Source organism: Centruroides sculpturatus, unplaced genomic scaffold, assembly GCF_000671375.1.
Source record: "Centruroides sculpturatus isolate CEXI.00-Female unplaced genomic scaffold, Cexi_2.0 scaffold264, whole genome shotgun sequence".
In the NCBI taxonomy this organism is placed as follows: domain Eukaryota; kingdom Metazoa; phylum Arthropoda; class Arachnida; order Scorpiones; family Buthidae; genus Centruroides; species Centruroides sculpturatus.
This window is the reverse complement of record NW_019384577.1, coordinates 206,565-228,001: the sequence shown is the minus strand read 5'-3', so window position 1 is coordinate 228,001 and position 21,437 is coordinate 206,565. Positions and strand designations below refer to the sequence as shown.

General features: G+C 32.0%; 1 protein-coding gene and 1 pseudogene across 1 annotated transcript in view; both read right to left on the bottom strand.

Annotated features, from left to right (window-relative positions):
* The window catches only part of LOC111624374 (plasma membrane calcium-transporting ATPase 1-like), a 202,995-nt gene that overhangs the window by 101,337 nt on the left and 80,221 nt on the right, over positions 1–21,437 (bottom strand). Inside the window, exon 2 of the mRNA XM_023367197.1 lies at positions 12,129–12,191. The gene's annotated coding sequence lies outside the window, so the exon portion shown is untranslated. The remainder of the gene's footprint in view (positions 1–12,128; positions 12,192–21,437) is intronic.
* LOC111624373 lies at positions 2,788–5,945 on the bottom strand (annotated as a pseudogene).

Below are 21,437 nucleotides of genomic sequence, written 5' to 3'. Positions count from 1 at the left end.
CCGCGATTTCTGATATTATTTTTCTGCGAAAACTTCGTTGACCTTTGGAGACATCATTAATATAAATAATTTTTATGGCCGTTAAATAAGAAATGTTTCTTTCACAAGAAATGTATAAAATTACAGTACTAAACAGACGATAGGTCGCCTAACTCGCCGTAGCGTGACGCTAGACGGCGAAAAATATATATTTAATTATAATAAAGTTACAATAAATTAAGTTAATATATAATTATATATACAGTACCTAATTTATATATAATTAATATATAATTATATGTACAGTACCTAATTTATATATAATTTATATATAATACTGTACAGACGATAGTAACCTCTCCGTAGCGTGGCGCTTGACAGCGCGGAAAGTAGTTTGGCTGCCCAATGACGTTTCACGTAATTATAGGAGTTTTTTTACCGTTTTTTACAGATACCGTCACAATTTTTTCGCTGTCTTATAGGAATCGTAATTATAGGAACCCGTTTTATAGGGGGAGTCTACTGTATTCAAACATTAATAATCAATGTTTACGTTGGCCAGTCAGTTAAGGCATCTATGTTCATAATACCAAGAATTTATATACATTTCTTCATATTTTTTAAAACATTTTCAATGTTGCATTTTTGGTCCAATTTGATTTTTTCATTGAATTCTACTATAATGAAGTTATTTGATGTAAAAGATTCAAAATTGTAATTACATTATAGTAATTGAATGTTAATTCATTTATGTAATTTCTTATATATTTTTTTTATTTGTATGTTTTATTTTTACTTATAGGAAAATTTGATATATATTGGCTAGCATAAATAAAGATATTTATTTAAAACATAAATATGTTTGTTTATAATTGTTTTTGACTGGATTCATTACTCTATAAATACATGTCTTTGGACTCAATTTTCTCAGTTTAACATTATTATTGTTATTATTAATATTTCTAGTTAATGTAATTATGAATTGGTGTTTAATGTTAAATAATAATTCTTGATGATGATAATTCATCTAACTAAAGTTTTCACAGCCTACTTAGCATTGTTTCTGAATGCAGCATTCCTAATGGAAAGCATCCAGGTGATACACACCACCCAAAGTGCAATTCACACACTATATTATTCTAGCCACTGTAACCTAAGTATTAAGCAATGTTTCCAAACAAAAATTTAGTCAAAATTAAAACAAGAAAATAAATTGAACTGTTCAAAAATGCATTTTTCACCTCCTTTATATACATACATTAATTTACTTCTCACCTATCCATTTCTGTATGCTCAATCTGCACCTTTTATTATTATTAAAAACATTCCTATTTGAATTCATACCTTAAAAGCCAATAAATTAATTATTCCCTATCTGCATAATTACATCATTTCAAAATGCTGAAAGTTAAGACACTGACATGATAATTTTCGAACTAATGAGTTCATTGTTTTTTTTTTTGTTTTCAAAAAAGCAATAGTATTACAAAGTAAATTTTGAAAAAATAGTTATAATTAGGGAATTCGATCCCGGTCCTTATTTCTAATCCCGGGATTTCGGGATTATACTTAGTCAATCCCGGGATCATTTCGGTATTGAGGGTTAATAAAAAATAAGAAAATCTTACAGAAATCAACAAATCAAAATTTAGACAAAAATCAACATATTTTACAGTATACACCTAGCTAATTTAATCACTCTAACTAATCAGACTCAGAGTCAGACTAACCAGACTTAAAATCACTCAGTCTTCATGTTAAATTTATTCTTTTTTAAGCATCACTGAGATCTCTTTAAACTCACATAAATTGAAAAAACCTTTATGTAACAAACTATGCAAATAAACGTTGAAAATTAACAAAAATCTCTCTTAACATCGACTAAATAGACTACTTTCATATAACAACCTAGTAAGTAGGTAGTAAAGTAAGTTTCTTAGCAAAAAGTATTTAAAAATAATATTAATCAGTCACATTTTTCTTAAATATAAAGAAAACTAATCTAATAGGAACATTCTAATTTGAATTGCGAAAATATGATCTGAGAAATAACAACGCATCCTGTGTCTCATCACCAAGTCTGCTTCTCAATTTGTTGCACATATATGCAGCTGCTGAGAAAACGCGTTTAGGTTTGATGGAAGTTGGAGGAATCGTTAGTAAATACTTATAAGCCCGTTCTAGTTATAGCTTCGAGGACACGGGGAGGTTGGAAGAAAACAGTCCGGTCGACACAGATCGGGATTGTAGGAGTAAAGGCTACAATCCCGATTGTTTCGATCATTGTAAGCATGCCTTTCTAAAAATAAACACGTTAATTTTGTAAATTCGGTCTCTGTGTGAGTCTCTCAGCATCCAGCAAACCACTACTCCCAAACGTAAAAAGACTTTCTCGCATCATCCTGACAGATCACGGGCAAGGCGGGGGTCGTAACCTTTTCACCTAAGGTCGACCCCCCTAAGCGAGAGGCGTCGGGTCTATATTAACCACACTGGCAAAACAAGATGGCTGACACATTGACAGGTAAAACGCACTGAGTAGTGCTCTCGACTGCGCCAGAAAATCGATTGGCGCCCGCGAAAATTCAAAAATACAAAAATGAAGTATATTACCAAGTAACCCAGTGAGAACTGCTTGCCTATCATTTTAGTTCAAAATACAAGAAGTTTTATTCCAAGCAAGCATCGCAAGCCCGCTAGGTTAATTTCTGCTGCTTGCTTGGAATAAAATTTCTCATATTTTATATTAAAATGATAGGCAAGCAATTCTGTAAAAGCACTGGCACTGAACGTTTCGCTTCATGCAGTCTATTTTGCAACTTTTTTAAAATGATGTCAATCCCGAAAATCTCGGGATTAGGAAAACTTAATCCCGAAAATTTTGGGACTGAAAAGTAGTTGGGATCCTGGGATCCCGATTTTCGAGATCCCGAGATCAAATCCTCTAGTTATAATAGAACCCAACTATCCAAGGTAACGTGGACCAATGCTATCTCAGATAACAAAAACTGTGACGACATAGCTTTTGAAATAAAAATTATAAATACAAAAGATTTATCTGGTTTCACATAAGACACCTTTTTATATCTTAGTAAATTTAATCATATATAAGAACATTTTTATATTCATTTCTTATATGTGCAATAGTACATACAGAAAATCCTCATTAATTCGAACCTGGATGGTTCGAAATCTCATTAGTTTGTAACTGTATTTTTGTCTGAGATTTGAGATTTACATGTTAAGGAAGTCAGATTAAAATACAGATACTTTGAAATTCAAAGTAAAAATTCTGTCGAAACTGTCATATGCATGTGCAAACTTGTTCATTTAGATCAAAGTACCTCCATGCTGTGAGAACAACAGACCAACAACAACTCTAATCTGGTCAATATGACTTTGCTTTTACAAGTGTCACCTTACCCACAGACTATCCATTTTTTCATTTATAAAATATTGCTAGTTTTCAAGATTGCAAGATTGAGATATGAGTAGCAAATTGAGATATTTGTACAGATCTAGACTACTATATTTGGGCAACTTACTATTTTTTGGACAACTTTTAAAATAATTTGGGCTACATTTCAAGGAATTTGACTTTACTTTTTATAAAGCATACCTGGCAACCTGTGAGATCATCATCGGACATATGCTGTTTACATTCACATTTATATTATTATTAATTACTAATTAGCGAAAATAGCATTCTGTATATGTAGCCGTATTCCGTTTACTTAATAAATTACATCAGTTACATGGCATTTGGAATATTGTAGATATATGTAAATCTTGGATAATTCAAAGTCATGATTTTTTTGTCCCTTGAATTACAAACTAATGAGAATTCGGTATATTAGCTGTATTATAATACAAAAACATTTGTATTATTGTGGTTACATTTTAATATAAACAGTTTATCTCACATTGAAGTTAAATGATAAAAGACAACAGAAACAAATAACTTTGTAGTACATATTATTGTTTTAAACTTAATTCTAAAGAATTTTTTTAAAGAAAATAGTGTACAGGTAGGCCTCCTACAATGCGGTAGATAAGTTCCTTGAAAATACCGCGTTGTGGGAGATCGCATTATGGGAGACACCAACTTAATACAAAAACTGGAATTCAGTTTTAAAAAGAGAAAAACTGGCTTTTATCATGTAACATTTTCATCATTTTCTAAATTTATGTACATAAAAACGTTTCATAAAAAACTTAAATAAAATTAAACATCATATAAAAACTAAAAAGATTACAATTTTAAGTCAAAATCAAAAAGAAACAATGTTATGCTCACAAATTTAGTCCTCATCATCACCTATTATAGTTGTTCAAGAACGTTTGACTGGCCTTATTTCAAGATCTGAGCTTGTTTCATCGACAAGTTCCACTGCAATTCTGGTAGGTTTAGGTTTTAAAAAATCTGTCATTAGAGATTGTTTGCTCTTGCTTTGCAAATCTTTATAAATTTCTTGATAGGCAGATAAGCAATTTTGAATATTTCTATTAAATATTTCCGATCTCTCCAGCAGAGGATCATTATCTAAAAAGTAAGATTCCATCTGTTTCGCCATGTCCAAACATTTTTCTATACCTTTCAGAGTGAAGTTTTTGGTTTCTTCATTGAAAATATCTTCAGAATTATCTTCAATCGGTAATGTTTCGGATATAACTGTTACCAAATCTGCTTCGTTTATTTCATTTTCCGTAATTAATTCTAGAATATCATCAACAGTTATTTCAGTGAATCCATAACCTCCTATTGCGTGTGCAAGGCTTACTATGTTATCATATTCATGCTGAATTGGCTCAACAACATTTTTCTGACTGACCATTTCCGATAATAAAGCTTTCCTGGAAGCATTTAGAGTGAATTGGCGCATTTCTTTTAGGGACGAGCCAATAATTTCTACACAATTTAAAATTGAAAATTGTTTCCAAACTTCTTCACTGACTGTAATATCTGTAAAATCTATTTTCTCCAAAATTAGTTCAAATGATTTACGGATATAGTATGATTTAAAAGTCACTATGATTCCTTGATCCAAGGGTTGCAATAATGAAATGGTGTTGCGTGGTAAAAACGCAATCTCAACATTGGGATGATTTAAATCAATTGGATGTGAGGGCACATTATCTAAGATAAGTAAGACTTTGAATGCTAAGTTCTTCTTTTTTAAATAATTTTCTACATCTGGAACAAAACAGTTATGGAACCAATCCTTAAATAAATGGCAATCCTTTTTGTTGGCTCTCCAATACACGGGAAGGTCATTTTTGTTGCACTGTTTCATCGAGCGTGGATTTAGTGCTCGATGAATAAGCATTGGCTTGGTAATAAAATCACCAGACGCATTACTACATAGAAGTAGAGTTATGCGATCTTTGGAAACTTTAAAGCCAAAAGCGGTTTTTTTCATTTTTTGAGATATAGGTCCTGTTAGGCATTTTTTTTCCATGATAATCCTGTTTCATCAGCATTAAACACTTGGTCAGCCAAATAACCCTTTGTTTGAATAATATCTGCTAGTTCTGCTGAATATTTTTTTGCTGCATCCTCATCCACAGAGGCCTTTTCCCCTTGTATGTGAATGCTGTACAAGGAATGGCATTTTTTGAAATTTTCAAACCAGCCATTGCTAGCCACGAATTTAACACTGGTTTCATCAGCTGAAGACTGTCCCATTTGTTTTAAATAATCAAATATTTTTAAGGCTTTGTGTTTAATTACACTTTTATTTAATGGCAACCGTTTCTAGTTCATATCTTCTACCCATAATATTGGCGCTTGTTCCATTTTTTCCATTATAGGTGCTCTCGGATGAGCAACATTTTTCACAAAAATAGATGATCTGGATGCGACCAAATAGTTGACTCATTTAAATTAAAATGCCTACCAATATCAGCTATCTGCTCTTGAATTTTAATTTGATCCAAAATTTCTATCTTTGTTTGAAGAGATATAAATTTCCTTTTTAACAACGGTCCTTTCTTTTCATTCGACATTGTTATGGCTAAAACTTTTTCAATCAGTTTTGTGGACAAAAAAAAAAACAACTTCCCTTCACTATGTTATTAAAAATATACACCCAATAGAAGTTTATACTGTATTTTGGATCATTTTTGTAGTCCCCACCTATTGAAAGAGTATAAATGATCAAAAATTTAGTGATATATTTAAGTGTTTACGGTAACTGATGCACATCTGTCTAGAAATCGGTTTTCCCCTGAAACTTTCATGAGAACAACACGTCATCGTCGACAAACAGCTGTTTTCAAGGACATTTAGCTCTGTACGCCGAACTGCGGCTCATATCATGTGATCCATTGCGATTTTTCTGTTATATGAAAGCTAATTCGTTTCTAAATACCGTAAACCGCATTGTAAAAGTACCACGTTGTAAAAAAATTTCTGCATCTTTCCAACCGCGTTAGAGCAAAAACGCATTGTAAAGGTAGTACTACATTGCAGGAGGCCTACCTGTATTCACTTGTAGGTTCACCTTAGATAATGTGAAACATCAGCTAATCATGGCTCAGAAAATTAGGGTTATACTGATGAAGATCTGAGAAGACAAAGTGGATTTGTGGTACATGAAAATATTCCAATGGGAAAGAATTCATTTACCTACTATATCACTACCAAAAAGTGTAAGAGACGATTCAGAAGCATAATGTGGCAAAATTTATCATCATGATATGAAGACCAGTAATGACAAGATTACGTTACAATAAATATACTTTAATTGATAATTATGTTTCTCTCTTCCCTCACTATAACAAGTCCTAGTTCATAAGAACATCCAAAGTGAACAAAAGTATAATAAAATAAATATCAATGTAAAGAACCAAGTCCAAGTGTTATTATTTTTTATTTTGCTTTTTATTCTATTTTTGTTTGGGGCTTATGTTTTCTTAAGACAAAGGTTTCCTCACCACTCACCTTAGAAATTTAAAAATAGAAGAAAGTGAACCAACTCCTCGACGATAAAAAAAAAAGTGCCATAGAAAAAACTCTCACACATGTGCGCTCCCGAGCGGAAAAAAGTAAGTCCACACTGAGAAAGAGGGGGGAGACCACACAAGCACAACATAGGAACTTGCTAAACCTTAAAGAATAAAACATCCTGAAAAATTGTAAAAAATGATAATGTAAAAGGTTAGTGAGAATTGTCGGGAAATAGGCTGCCAGGCAGAAAGGAAAAGTTAACTGTTAGCAATAAGTATGTAAATGATCTCGATCAGAATTGTGACGTAACCTCATAGTATAAAGTCCGGTTCGGACTTTATACTATGAGATGACCAAGGTGAAGATCTTGTGAATCTAGTGAAGATGACCAAGGTGAGCTTTGTAGCAGCAAACGACAAGAGGTTCCAATAGCAATAAAGCAGTTCCAAGGCGATTTGAAGTTATTTCATTTGTGGATCGAAGATTAGTCTTGAGAGTTGAGGAAAAAGGTTCCTAGTATATTGACGTGATGATTAGGACCTTAGTTCATAAGAATTGTTGTACATAAGTTAAGTCTTTGAAATTTTTGTCGAGTTCCAAAGGGGAATAGATTTAAGTTAGCAAATAAGCAAATACAGTGGTGCCTCGTATAACATATGCCTTGAATAATGGACGCTGCAAACAACAAACTTTCTGTTTGGCCGTTACGTGACTCGAGCAACAGACTGGCTGCGAACAACGGACTTTCCATTCAGCAGTTATGTGAGGCAAACAGCAAACTTTCTGCAAACAAGTGTGAATGATGTTTCCACTCTTTTGCCATTGCCAATGACAATCTGCTATTTTTATAATATACTAGCTTACTCGTCGTGCATTGCTGCAATCTCAGAAAAAAGAAAATTCAAGCAAACTCGTTCTAATAAAATTCAATTTACATTTTATCATTAATATTGAAACTTATTATTATTATTCATTTTCATCAGGAAAACATTTCAAAGTGTCGTTTCAATTCTATTTATTTATTGGAGTGTTCGTGGATACACGATATTTTTTGTTTTTCCGTCTGGTGAGTACGCGAATAAATCAGAAGGTTTTCTGACACGTGAGCCGGCCACATACAGTTGTCCATGCGAGAAGCACGGATTCTCCAAATTTAGCCCACATACTTGCAGCGATTGTCAGAAGTGCGATATTCCCCATTTTTATATATATATTTTTTAATCCTTTATAATTTTAATTATTTAATTGCTCCTTCCTCTCTTCCTTGGCATGTTGTGAAATTTCTGATAGTTGGATAATAAACCGTTTTATTGTAATTTGTCTTTTTAAATTATTTTGAGTTGATATTAAAATTTGTAAAAGGGGGATCCCTAGATAGGTAAAATAGGCGAATTTCCTCCTACAACTTCGGTTGTTGTTCGGGATACAGTTAAGATTTTAACAAAGTTCAAGCGAATACCTAATTAGCAAAAGAAAAAAAAAGTTGAAATAAAGTGATTAATTAAACAAAAATTATTACAAATATCGTAAATAACAGTTCACAAATGCATATATAGGGATATTTTTTGAAGGGGGGAAATGGTCTTCACAATTTGAAATCGATCAAACACACAGTGCTCGAATGCTCGTGTAAACGCGTGCCATCTATCGTAGGATAAATGCCAAAAATCTTTGCGGGAGTGTATTAAAAAACTTCCCAAAGCTTCATGGCAATCGTACTACACCTTCACAGGAGTATATTAAACAACTTCTCAAAGTTTCACGACAATCGGATAAACGGTGTGGTAATGCATAAAGGACACACACACATACATTCATTTTTATATATTAATATATAGATTAGTATTATTAGAATTTATTATTAGTATATCTGAAGTACAGAGCTCCCATTAGGATTCAGCTTGCTCCCTTGTTTATTACATATATCACCTCAGTGCAGGGTATTTACATTTATTCAAGTGTTGTGCAAATCATGGCTTCTAGAAAACCAGAAAGGTAATTTCAATTGAAACAAAGAAGAAATCATCAGAAGGAGTGAAAGTTGACAAAAACTTCCTTGTCAAATGGGGAGAGGTTCAGAAGTTTACCAACACTCACTATCCAAACAGAGCTGAGGCCAACAGGATCAATGATCTCTACAATGACACCCTTGCCAGTCATATCCGACAGGTGTTGAAGAAGAAAGAAAAACAGACCACCTTGGACATGTTTTTCAAGAAGCAAGCTGCCAAAAAACAAAGAATGGAACAAGAGGAGATGGCCCTGCAAGCTCCGGTAGCCTCTCCTGAATCTGATTCCGATTAAAAAGAATAAAAAGAGACCTGCTGCAATGTGTAAAAAGGCTATCTGTATGAATGTGTAAAGAAAGTGTTCCTCCACCTCCTCCTCACAACATCTGACTACCCGGCGTAATTCATGACTGCTCCATTTTCATCTTTTTATGGTACAGTATGGTTATTTTATGCTGCGGAACAAATTATATGTTTTAACACGTATTTCTATGGGAAATTGCGTTTTGTATAACGGACTTTTCACTTAACGGACGTGCACCTGGAACAGATTAAGTATGTTATACAAGGCACCACTGTAGATTGATTTGAGTTTTGTCGGGTTGATTCTTATTTTTTCTTTGAATAAATTTGTTGTTGATTGTTACTAAATTTTTGTACATAATCATTATTAGAATTATTAAATATTTGATTGGTTTTGACTAACTGTCATTATTTCTTTCGATGCACGCTTAAAGTCCAGGCCTGGCACATTAATGTGAATCCGCATAAAGTACCCGTTAGGTAACGGCTATTTTTGGCACAAATTCGTGTCGCTAATGGTTGTAAAAGGCATAAAAATAACTTAGTACTTTACATCAATATTTCTACAAAAGCATGAAGTGATCAAAGTGTTAGACCAGTCAATTTTTTGGCATAAATATTAGACTAGTTAACTTTGACAAAATAAAATTTAAAAATTAATACATCATTGGACCTCTTTGGCATTGTTGCATGTTTTCAAGTTTTAAACAAGCAGAAATTTCATTCCAATTTGACTTGATGGCTTCCTTCAGCTCAGTCAATGTCTTTGGCTTCTTTATTTTTCTTTCAGAATTTTCCACAATTACTCAATAGGATTCATATCAGGGCATTCAGAAGGGAGGAATGTTATGATTTTTTAACCATTTCAACCATTTCATTGATGTTTTCAATTTGTGGCAGGTTGCATTTTCCTGCAGGAAAATAGTAATCATCTTCAAAGGTCCAGTAATTGGCAATAACTTATGCTTAAGAACATCAACATAAATGTCTGACTTCGTACTTTCAAAATACATATGCTACCTAATCTAAAATTTCTCTTGAAGCTCCATATCACTCCTATAAAAAATTTAACTGAAGACTTCAGGTCATTGTTTTTTTCAATTTTTCATCTGGTTTTCATCTGATTGATACCACAACCAAATCCAATACTTATTCAGCTTTCATCTGAGACTAACATGTTTTGTCACACAGACTCCAGTTTATGTCTTTTGCCTACTTTAGTCATTTCCTGGATAGCACAATAACTGGTTTAAAGTTATTTTAGCTTTACTGGGCACACATCCCATTGTGTGAAGACATCTGCATATAGTTCTTTCATACATTTTTCCACACTTCTGTAATAGCTCAGCAGCACTACCACACTGGTTATTCTTGTAAAGTTCTTTTAGTTATCTAACTTCTTGTTTAGTTGTTCTTCAACTTCTTTTCTTGTTCTAATTGTGAATGTCTGCAGGTATGCATGATGGTGTGTCCACACTTATTTGATTGTATGTATGCCTGCACAATTGTGTGTGTCAACATACAACTAAATGAATGTGAATACTGGAATAACACATTTATTACTTTAAATGTGTGTTTTGCATTGCAAATATTGAATTTAATCTGATGTTAATTTCCTTTGTTAGTCTCTGTTCTATTTGTGAGCTTGGTGTGTTAAAATCCAAAAAATATTTATTGACTTTGTCCATGGATTCATCATCATCTCCATTTCCAACTGCAAAGTCTCATTTCTTAAAATTTTCTTTTTATTCATTACTATTATTGTTCTAGTATGAAAAATCTTGTTTGATTTGATTCCAATTTAATCACCCTGACAAGGATAGTTGTAAGCTATCGTAAATATTTGCAATTTTGAATAAAAAGTTTTTTAATTCTATAAACAATGAGTACATTACATCATAACTATTTTGGCAAAAAGTTAATTTAATGTTGTTATTACTATTTGATAAACAAAACAAAAATGAAATCATGAAAAACTTGTCATTTGAAAAGAATATGTATTTTCAATTTAGGGTTTTCCCTCTCAGTATTCTGTTTTCTCCCCCCCATTACTATTACATCCACAATTCAAAAAGTTAAAAAAAAGGTAGTGAACAATTTCTAGTTTTTAATTCCCGAATTGTGAAAATTGTATTGCTGTTCTGAGAATGACTAAGGTTTTAAGTACTGTAATCCACAATTCAGTGTAATACAACACAAGGCTTTAATATTTGAGATGGTAACTGCATACCAGTGGCATGCTTTCGATGCCTGATCCAGATGTTGGGATATATGATAGGGCAAGTTATGCAAATGTTTTATTTCTGTTCTAGCAATCCCAGAAAGGGTATATACCATTAAAGCTAGAAAGATATAAACAGATATTTTTGTGATTAAAATTTTCAGTACTTTATGTGTGAAATTATGCACCAGCCCATGAAAAAGGATATTTATAGCATGATAGAGAACTAGGCCAGTTTGTGTGTTTCATTTGGAGAGTGACTTGGTGCAAAAATTTTTTGTGGAGTTATTATATTTATTCTCATTTCAATCCATATATTGGCATATTTTGTATCAAAATAAATTCTATGCAAAAAAATATATATATCTGTCTGTGTGTCATTTATATGAAATTTCAATAATAAATTTTACAAATTTAAAAACTACATCTTTAAGACTATGAACAGACAACAACTAAAAACTGATATCTTAACAAATCATTTTTGAAAAACTTTAATAAGAATGTTATGAATTTCACATTATTACTGTTTTTAACACAAAATTTACATAACATTAAAACATTAAAACCAAAGAATAATTTTTAAGAATTTAGCAATTGACATTATGTTTGAATTCAAATTCTACTCAAATACCTTAAAATTTAAAACATAAGTGATTATTTTACTTACCTACTGTCAATGAATAAACTCAGATTTATCTACTTTCATCCTAAATATCATGTTGCCTACTTCCTAAAAATATCAAAAATAAAAAAAGTTAAATTGTCATAATCATTTATAATAATAAAATTTAATATTATTGTAATGAAATTAATATTAAACTAATAAAAAAAAATGCAGTGCTGAATACTAAATACATTTCAAAAAACCTAAATAATTGCATTAACCACTTTAATTTCTAACAGTTAGAAATTAAAATGGCTAATGCAATTATTAAACATTTTTGGAATGTCTTCATTAATAATAATAATATTGCAGACAGACACCAACTGGAATTGTGCCTGTGCAAATTGGATGTTTGATCAAGTACAGTACAATGCTAAAAGATTAGTACATACACTCGTTTGTATAGTGTCTTTCATAAATTGCTATTTTTTTTCTTCTTTTGGCTAAAATCAAATTACTTTTGCAGTTCTACAAACCATTGCACAGTATATTTTTTTAATAAAATCTTTTCTTTTTTTTTATTCTGATAATTTTTTAAAATAGCAATAATATACAGCCTTGAAATGAATTTAAATTTAACATTGAAAATGAAACTCTAGAATTCAAATAAAAGTTCAAGAATTCAATGTTCATGAAGGTTTACTCAATCCCAATTACTTACAGAATTGGGAGGACCAGTGTATATACAGCAAAAGTGTGATAAAATAACTGCTTTATATAATGCACAGTTTTACCAGTCGAATGTTTTTATTTGTTATGAAAATGTAGTTGCATTGTCAGGATTGTTAAATACACTGTAGTCTATATATGTACTAATTATACCCAGCAAACATAACAACTTTAATTACATTCTAGCACAAAAGTATGAAGTACTAGCAGATGAGCCTGGCATTGTTCAAGCAAAAAATAGCAATAGCAAAAATTAACATTATTAGATTATAGCCAATCTTATCTGTTTTTACCTGGTGCAAGAATTAGGTTCACCCTCTTCAGAGACTAATTAGAAAATTTTTATTTTTAGATGGGTCTAAAAACATGTTAGATTTTCCGCAAAAACTGCATTTAAAAGAGTACAATAAAATCTGAATTTAGGGTAATCCCTAAACCTCTCCCTCTCCTCTGCGGGAGAAATTTTGAAAAGTACCTTCTTTGTGTACATTCTCATCACGCACCCTGTGTACTAAATTTCATTTTTCAACTCCTAACAATTTGGGCTCTATGCTTAACGTTATTATTATACAGTATTTAGTGAGTTATACTCAGTTGATACCAGTGGCTGTGTACTATGCCAGACAACAGTCAAGGCATAACAACCAAAAACTAAAATTAAATAAGTGTGTCAGTGTCTGTATTCAGGAATTTCCTAACAATATGACATGTATTCAATATAGTGGCCTTCTGTAGTGTGATGTATGTGTTTCTATTCAATTGTAATGTTCTCAAGCTTTTGTGTAGTGTGTGTGGTATCACACCTGTATAGGAGAGAACGACAGGTACAATAAGCACCCTATCCATCCTCCACAGACGCCTTATTTCCTGGGCGAGTTCTGTGTACTTGCTAATTTTTTCAGTACATGTGTTTTGTGCATTGTGAGTGTTTGGAATGGCTATGTCTATAATGTATGTGATTTTATCGTGTTTGTCAACGAGTGTGATGTCTGGTCTGTTGTGATAAATTGTTTTATCTGTGATTATGGCTCTGTCGTAGTACAGTTTGTGCATGTTGTTTTCCAATACTGTCTGTGGAATGTATTTGTAGTATGGTTCGTGAATGTCTACCAAGTTGTGTTTCTTTGCAAGCTCTTGTGTATTACATTTGCTACTTGATTATGTCTGTGTAAGTAATCTGTCTGTGCCAAGAGCTTGCACCCAGAAGTAATGTGTTGTATAGTTTCTGGCATGATATGACATTTTCTGCATGTGGATGTGGTCACTCTTAGCTTCATTTCTCCCCATAGACCTTACTGGCATGGGTGTCCCTACCAGAAGCTTGTGCTCCAGCCTGCATTGTCCTATGGATCAGCAAAATTACTGGGCTCTCCCACCACGACCAGGTGATAACCATTGGAGAGTAATTATTATTTATTATTATTGCAATAAAATATTCACGAATTACATCGGAATAAAGAATACCTCATTCCGTAACCCATGGGAAAGAAGGTACCTATTTCCCCCTTTACTGTATTAGTTGCACTTTTCATGCAAATAGTTCCTCTTCTCCTCCCTTTTCCTCTTCTCAACAAGTTTCCAGATGAGCTTTGTGTACTAGTCTCAAAAGTCGTATTAGATAAATCCGGATTAACTAATGAATGATGTATATCTGATGATTGCTGTGGATTTGAAGATTGCTGTATGCCTTGAAATTGCTGTATAGACCTCAAAGATAGCATCTCCAAGCACTTTATTGAGTATAAACGATGTGTGTATAGCTGCCTGTTTCTGAAGGATACTAATATCAATGTCGGATTCTAATTGATTTATGTATTTCTTTATGTTTTTCGCTACTATTCCTGTTGCTCCTATTACTATTGGAACAACAGTTGTCTGTGTATTCCACAGGTGGTTAACTTCCAATTTCAGAAAATGATATTTACTCAATTTTTCAATTTCTTTAGCACCAATGTTATAATCTGATGGTACAGTTATATCTAATAAAAATGTTTTATTATGATTTTTATCAACATAAATTAAATCCAGTCTATTGTGAGATACAGTGACATCAGTTTGGACAGGCATTTCCCATAGTATCTTGGCCAAAGTATTTTCCTTAACTTGTGGCTGGAGTAATATTTCCATCCACTATTGGTCAGCAACTTCTATTTTATGTTTTCGGGCCAGGCATTAGTAGACGTACTGGACAAGGTTATAATGACATCTTACATAACAAGTCCCGGCCAGTTTTTTACATCCTAATATAATATGCTGTGTGGTCTCGTCTTTAGTCACACATAGGTGACATTTCCTGTCCACTGGCTCCTTTAAGATGTCACATTGATATTGCCATGTCATAACAGCCTGGCCCTGAACCTGAATCAATGACCTGATCCTTTTTCATATAAAAAAAAAAAGCATTTAGGGCATTGATTCGGAGAGCATTCACGCATTCTTCCATCATACAGGCCACTAGCACAAGAAATAAGGAATATAGAAGAGATAGCCATTGATCATGGATACACCAACCTTATACGTAGATTATGTGAACACTACAAACATAACAAGTAGCAGAGATTAGTCTGACGGAAATACTGAAAAATGAAAGGGAAGAGGATAGAAAGAGGATCCCCTCAATTATAACTCACATTAAAATCATTATACACTGCAATTGCAAAGAAACATAGGATCAATATAGTGTACAGGAAATGCCCGTCCATTTTCAACATGCTATGTAATGAAAAAGACCAATCTAATCCTGACAGATTACTGGGCATTTATAATGTTCCTATAAGAGATGGCAGACGGAATAAAGAAATGATATATGTTGGTTCCACCAAACGTTTTTTGGGGGTAAGATTAAAGGAGCATAAGTCCGACATACTACATAATAAATGTGCAACTGCCCTTTTGACTTGTGCGACGGACCCGGATATCACAGCGGACTTTAACGAAGCTTGTATCATCCTCACCACCCTGCATCCAGAATACCTCAAATGGTCGGAGGCAATGCAACTATTTAAGGCAGAATGCAGGACCACCTGCATTAATTTTAAAGAGGAGATGTCCCTTTCTATGGTATGGCAGGTCTTACTGGACAATAGCATTTGATTTTCTATTGGATTTAAATTGAAACTTGTGTGCATTTTCATTGAAACTTGGAACGCATGCGCATTTGGCGTCCGGAATCGAATACGTTTCAAATGAAGTTCGAAATTTAATGGCCAGCTTGGAACAAATGTACATAGAAGCCTGAAAAAGAGCCCAGAAGGGGCATCAAAAATGTTCGGAATAACAGAACATTAATGCTCCAGTTTAATTACTTAAACCACTGGAACATAAATGCTCCAGTGGTTTAAGTAAGTCGATTTTATAAAAAAAAACTTGCGTGGAACATTATATTTCAAATTCAATATTTCAAATTTTTTGAATTTGGAATGAATTCATTTATTTTGCATATATTGTTTTTGAGTTACCCGAAAAGTGGAAATGATTAAAATATTTACTAATTGCCAAAATGTATACTATATGTGCCACTATTTACTTTCCTTCTTTATTATTTACACTTTATACTGACTAAAACTAACTCTCTCCTCCTCCTTTCAGGTGGGGTAGAATTTCCAAAAATCCCTTCTTAATGTGCATTCTCATGGCATACCCTAGTAAAACATAGTCAAAAATGCAAAAAACTGAATCTTAAATTGTACATTAGAAGCAGAGTTCTTCAAGGTAATCCTTAACCCTCCACCTCTCCCCATAAAATTTTTATTAGGGTGCATTCTTAATTTTTAGTAGGGTATGCCCTACTAAAACACAGTTAAAAATAAAAAATTGCATCTAAAATAGTACAGTAGAAGCTAGGTTTTTTAGGATAAGCCTTAGTTCTCTCCCTCTCTGCCATGGGGGAATTTCGAAAAATCCCTTCTTAGTGAACATTCTTGTGACATACCCTAACTGTGTATCAAATTTCAACTTTCAACCGTTTCAGCTCTGCACTTATTATTACAAACCCATTTTGATTATACTGTAAGATTATTCATTTCTAACGTAAGGAAACAATAATTTTAAAAATTATATAAATTGCACATGAATTATTAGTAAAGAAAATATTTATTTTACAAAAGTATTACATGTATGTAATTAGTATGTATCAAGTTTATAAAAGAAAATTGTGTAATTATATGTGAGCTGCAGTAAGGTCTAGAAGATTTGCAAGCAGCTTGCAAGCCATAGTTCAGCTACTCTATCTATTATAATCATATATATAATGTAATATAAAATATAATAAGTTTAATATATAGGTTTAATCCATATTAATGTTTCATGTATTGATAATAAATTAGTAAATCTGGATTAAATTCAGAGAGCTCAAAAATATCTGTCCAAAATAAGATTCAAGCCTGTTGTCACATTTACTTGAAATCTTAGGCTATTAAGTTTTTCTTCAAAACAGTAACATATAAAATTAATACATACTGTATCTCTGAAATTACTGTTTGACCATCTTGACTATAAATTAAAGCATTGTTTCTTTACATTCCTTTTTAATTGTATCCATCATGAGATCAGCCAAATGGTCCATATTGGATACGTTGGACATCACTTACCACCCTAAAATATTCCTAGGATCTTTAGACTTGCCTGAATTTGATCCTGGTTTCTCATAATAGTAAACTAGGGCTTCTTAAACTATGGGTCGTGACGACTTTGGGGTCGCTTAGCGAAATCTTGGGTTGCCAGATTTTAATGCAAAATATTAAAAATAATTTGCGACAGTTTGAAAATGACACTTTGTGAGTTGCACTTTGTGTCACTTCTGGTGCAGCGAGACGATTCAGCAACACTGATTGTAGTGTTTAGTAGTAGTGTTGTCGCTTTTCAGTGTATTCAGTTGTCTCTGTTCCATTGTAACACAAGAGTGAACTGTGGTAGTACACCATTATTGTTTTTGCAAATTTGTATATAACTTTATTTTTTTGGGGGGGGGGGGTCGCGAAAAAAAATCACAATCATAAATGGGGTCATGAATAAAAAAAAAGTTTAAGAAGCTTTGTAGTAAACTAAAGTCTTACTGCTTTAGTCATTCAGCCAACTGTTTATTAGAATATATACACACATATATATATTCAAATTCAAGTACTTTCAAGTTAATTCAATCTTAATAAAAAGTTAACAATTATGTTGCTATAGAAACAATTCTTAATTGAGAGAAAATATTTTATATTTTTAACAAAATGTTAGAAAAGGTGTAAGTTCTACATTGAACATATTGCTTTCACAGCAACAGGATTCTATTTTTTATTCTGTTGAGAGAAGCAGTTTGAAAATACTCAAATTTTTCTAACTGTATATTTACACCATTAATTAAAGCCTTGTTTTTGTTACTATTAAACATTAAAAAAATTTAACAAAAAAAATTCTCTTACTAGGAAAAAAACACTGTTCAAATATCAAGTTTAAAAAAATTTCTGGAAGATGGCATCTATAACTGTTATATACAGAATATATCTATTGCCTGAGATTATAAAGAATAAAAATTATTATTACACTATAATTTCAGTGTTCTTCACCAGAAATTTTCACCAACCAGATGAAATAAAAAAGTAACCAGTGGGAAAAGAAATACTGTGCAATATTATAAAATTTTGTTATTTAGAAATAAAACCCATCTTTATATATAATGAATGTGTTTGTTCAGTGTATAAAATCTAATGTCTTCTATCTTCCAACAGTTTTTCCATTCTGCCCTATATATATTTCTTATTTGATTACTCCCCTCCACCATTTTTCATATATCTTCTTTCCAGATTTTCTTGGTCACTCATTTTTTTGTGATTTCTGGTCCATGACTATCCTTCGCAATTTGTAAAATGTAGCAGTACAACATCCTCACATAAGAAAAGGCAGTTAATATGGTATGGTTATTATTTTATCAATTTCTTTAGGTTTATCACTTCTTTAATTTTTCTTTTTATTTTATCCATGACTAATGAATAATCTGCTTAATTTTGTCGGTATATTCATTCAACTGCCAGCTTTCTTTCATCTGTTTTTGATATTCCCTGTATTTTGGCTCCATATAATACATAATATACTTCTCACCATGGTATTACATATATTCCATTTTTTTTTTGGCATTCCACCAAATTCCATTCAGCTCTTAAACTACCTTTCCTTATTTTTTCCTTCTTTCTACTGCTCAATTATCTCTCCCATCTTGGCTGAATTCCACTCGTAACTATTACAAATAGTTACGAGTGGAAATGCACATACTCCAAGTTCAAGTTATCCATTCTTATACTACTTTATACCTATCTCAAAAATAATTTGCTTTTCTCCCCATATCATAGATACTTATATACATGAAAAATGTATATGGATAAAATGTTGCAATAGTTGTTAATTTAATCACAAGGACAAAATCACTGCAAGAAGAGACTACATTATAAGATAACTGGTTTTTTAGTAAGCAGTAAAAATGCATCAGTAAATATACCTGTAATTTCATACTTTTTTTTATTGGTTAATTTGATAAAAATAAAAAATTTATTACATGTCTAACTAAAGACATTTCATCACAATAGTGTAGACCATTACTAAATTCCAAATTTTCAGTTATGCTTATCAGAACATCATATATTTTTCACTTTTTCTATGGTGGAATATACAAAGTGTTTTTTTTTTTTTTCAATTATGCAATTGGATTTCAAATTATCACAATTGGCACTAAGCAGTTCTTACATTTATAAAATTAATAACTGGTAAATAAATATATAAACAGAAAAAAAATCCATTGAATCAAAAAATTCTTCTAAAAATTTTGAATATTTATTAGTCAGTTATTTAATAAAAGATTTTTAAGATAAATTTAAATTGATACTGTATTTTCACTCATGATGTATTTTCATCAGTTTAATACTAAAATGCAAAACTCTCATCTGGCTTCAGGTTAAAAATGAAGTTATAATGACAAATTGTATGTTGTAATATCATTCTTATACTGAATTCATTCATTTTGTTGTGGACAGAATTTTACTTTCTGCAGGCGACATTAGTGGGACCAGAAGTTATATATGTCAATCATATTGGACCGTAAAACATTTACCCTGGGAAGGTAAATAAGGCAACTAATGACTGTATTCACCAACAATGAAGTCAGTCAGTCAGTCAGTCAATCAGCAATCATTTTACTTTAAGGTGGTGAGACTCACCTACTTAAAGTAAATTGAATGCTGATTGGTTGACTGTTGTTGAATACAACCAAAAGGAGGCCAAACTTGACATCATTTATTTGTTCTTAAAGTCTTTTGCTGCTGCAAAAATGTTGTGCAAGAGTTAATATCTACCAAAGCTATTACTTTTGGCTATGGTTATTTATTTCTTCATTCAATCAAATAATATTTTCTTTTGCTATTACAAGTTAAGAATCCTTTACCAAATTCTTGGTACTAGAAGTGTTTCAGACTTTGGAATATTCATGTATTTGCATCTTATTTGATCTATATTAGTTTCACTTGACTATGTTACTTATTTAGGGATTTCATTAATTTTTGATAAAACAAACTTTCACATTATGTGAATGTTTCTTTTTAAATGTACTTATTTTCACGTGTCTACCATATTTTTAAAAAAGATAGTCACATAGAAAATTAAAATAATTTTAGATATATTCACAGAGGCATTGATCTATTTGAAAGATTACATATTAAAATTTAAGAGATTTNTTGCAGTCCTTCTCTGTTCTTCCGTTATTTACATGTGTAGGTCATTTCATTGTTATCCACATTTAATATCATCACTTATCACATACTGCCATGACGCTCTTGTCTGAACTGTCAAGAATTAATGCGATTGGCGAAGCGTAGTGACAGTGGGCCAATAGAAAGCAGGGTCTTTACTATAATGCGGTTTGCGCACCAATTTTTGTACGTGCATTAATCAAGCCGAACAGTTTTGCCGAATATTCGGTATTCGGCCTGAGGCCAAATATACTATTCGTTACAACACTACTTATTAGTAATCTAACTGGCAATGCATCCATATAGTAAATGGCAGTTGTGGGTTTGAGTCCCACTCTGGAAGGATTCTTTTCATCCAGTTTTCTAAATCTATATATATAAAAATGAATGTATGTGTGTGTGTCCTTTATGCATTACCACACCGTTTATCCGATTGCCGTGAAACTTTGAGAAGTTGTTTAATACACTCCCGCGAAGGTTTTTGGCATAGTACATTTATCCTATGATAGATGGCACGCGTTTACACAAGCATTCGAGCACGGTGTGTTCGATCGATTTCAAATTGTGAAGACCATTTCCCCCTTCAAAAAATCTCTCTATATATGCATTTGTGAACTGTTATTTACGATATTTGTAATAATTTTTGTTTAATTAATCACTTTATTTCAACTTTTTTTTGCTAATTATGTATTCACTTGAACTTCGTTAAAACCTTAACTGTACCCCGAACAACAACCGAAGTTGTAGGAAGAAATTTGCGTATTTTACCGATCTAGGTATCCCCTTTTCCAAATTTTAATATCGACTCAAAATAATTTAAAAAGACAAATTACAATAAAACGGTTTATTATCCAACTATCAGAAATTTCACAACATGCCAAGGAAGAGAGGAAGGAGCAATTAAATAATTAAAATTATAAAG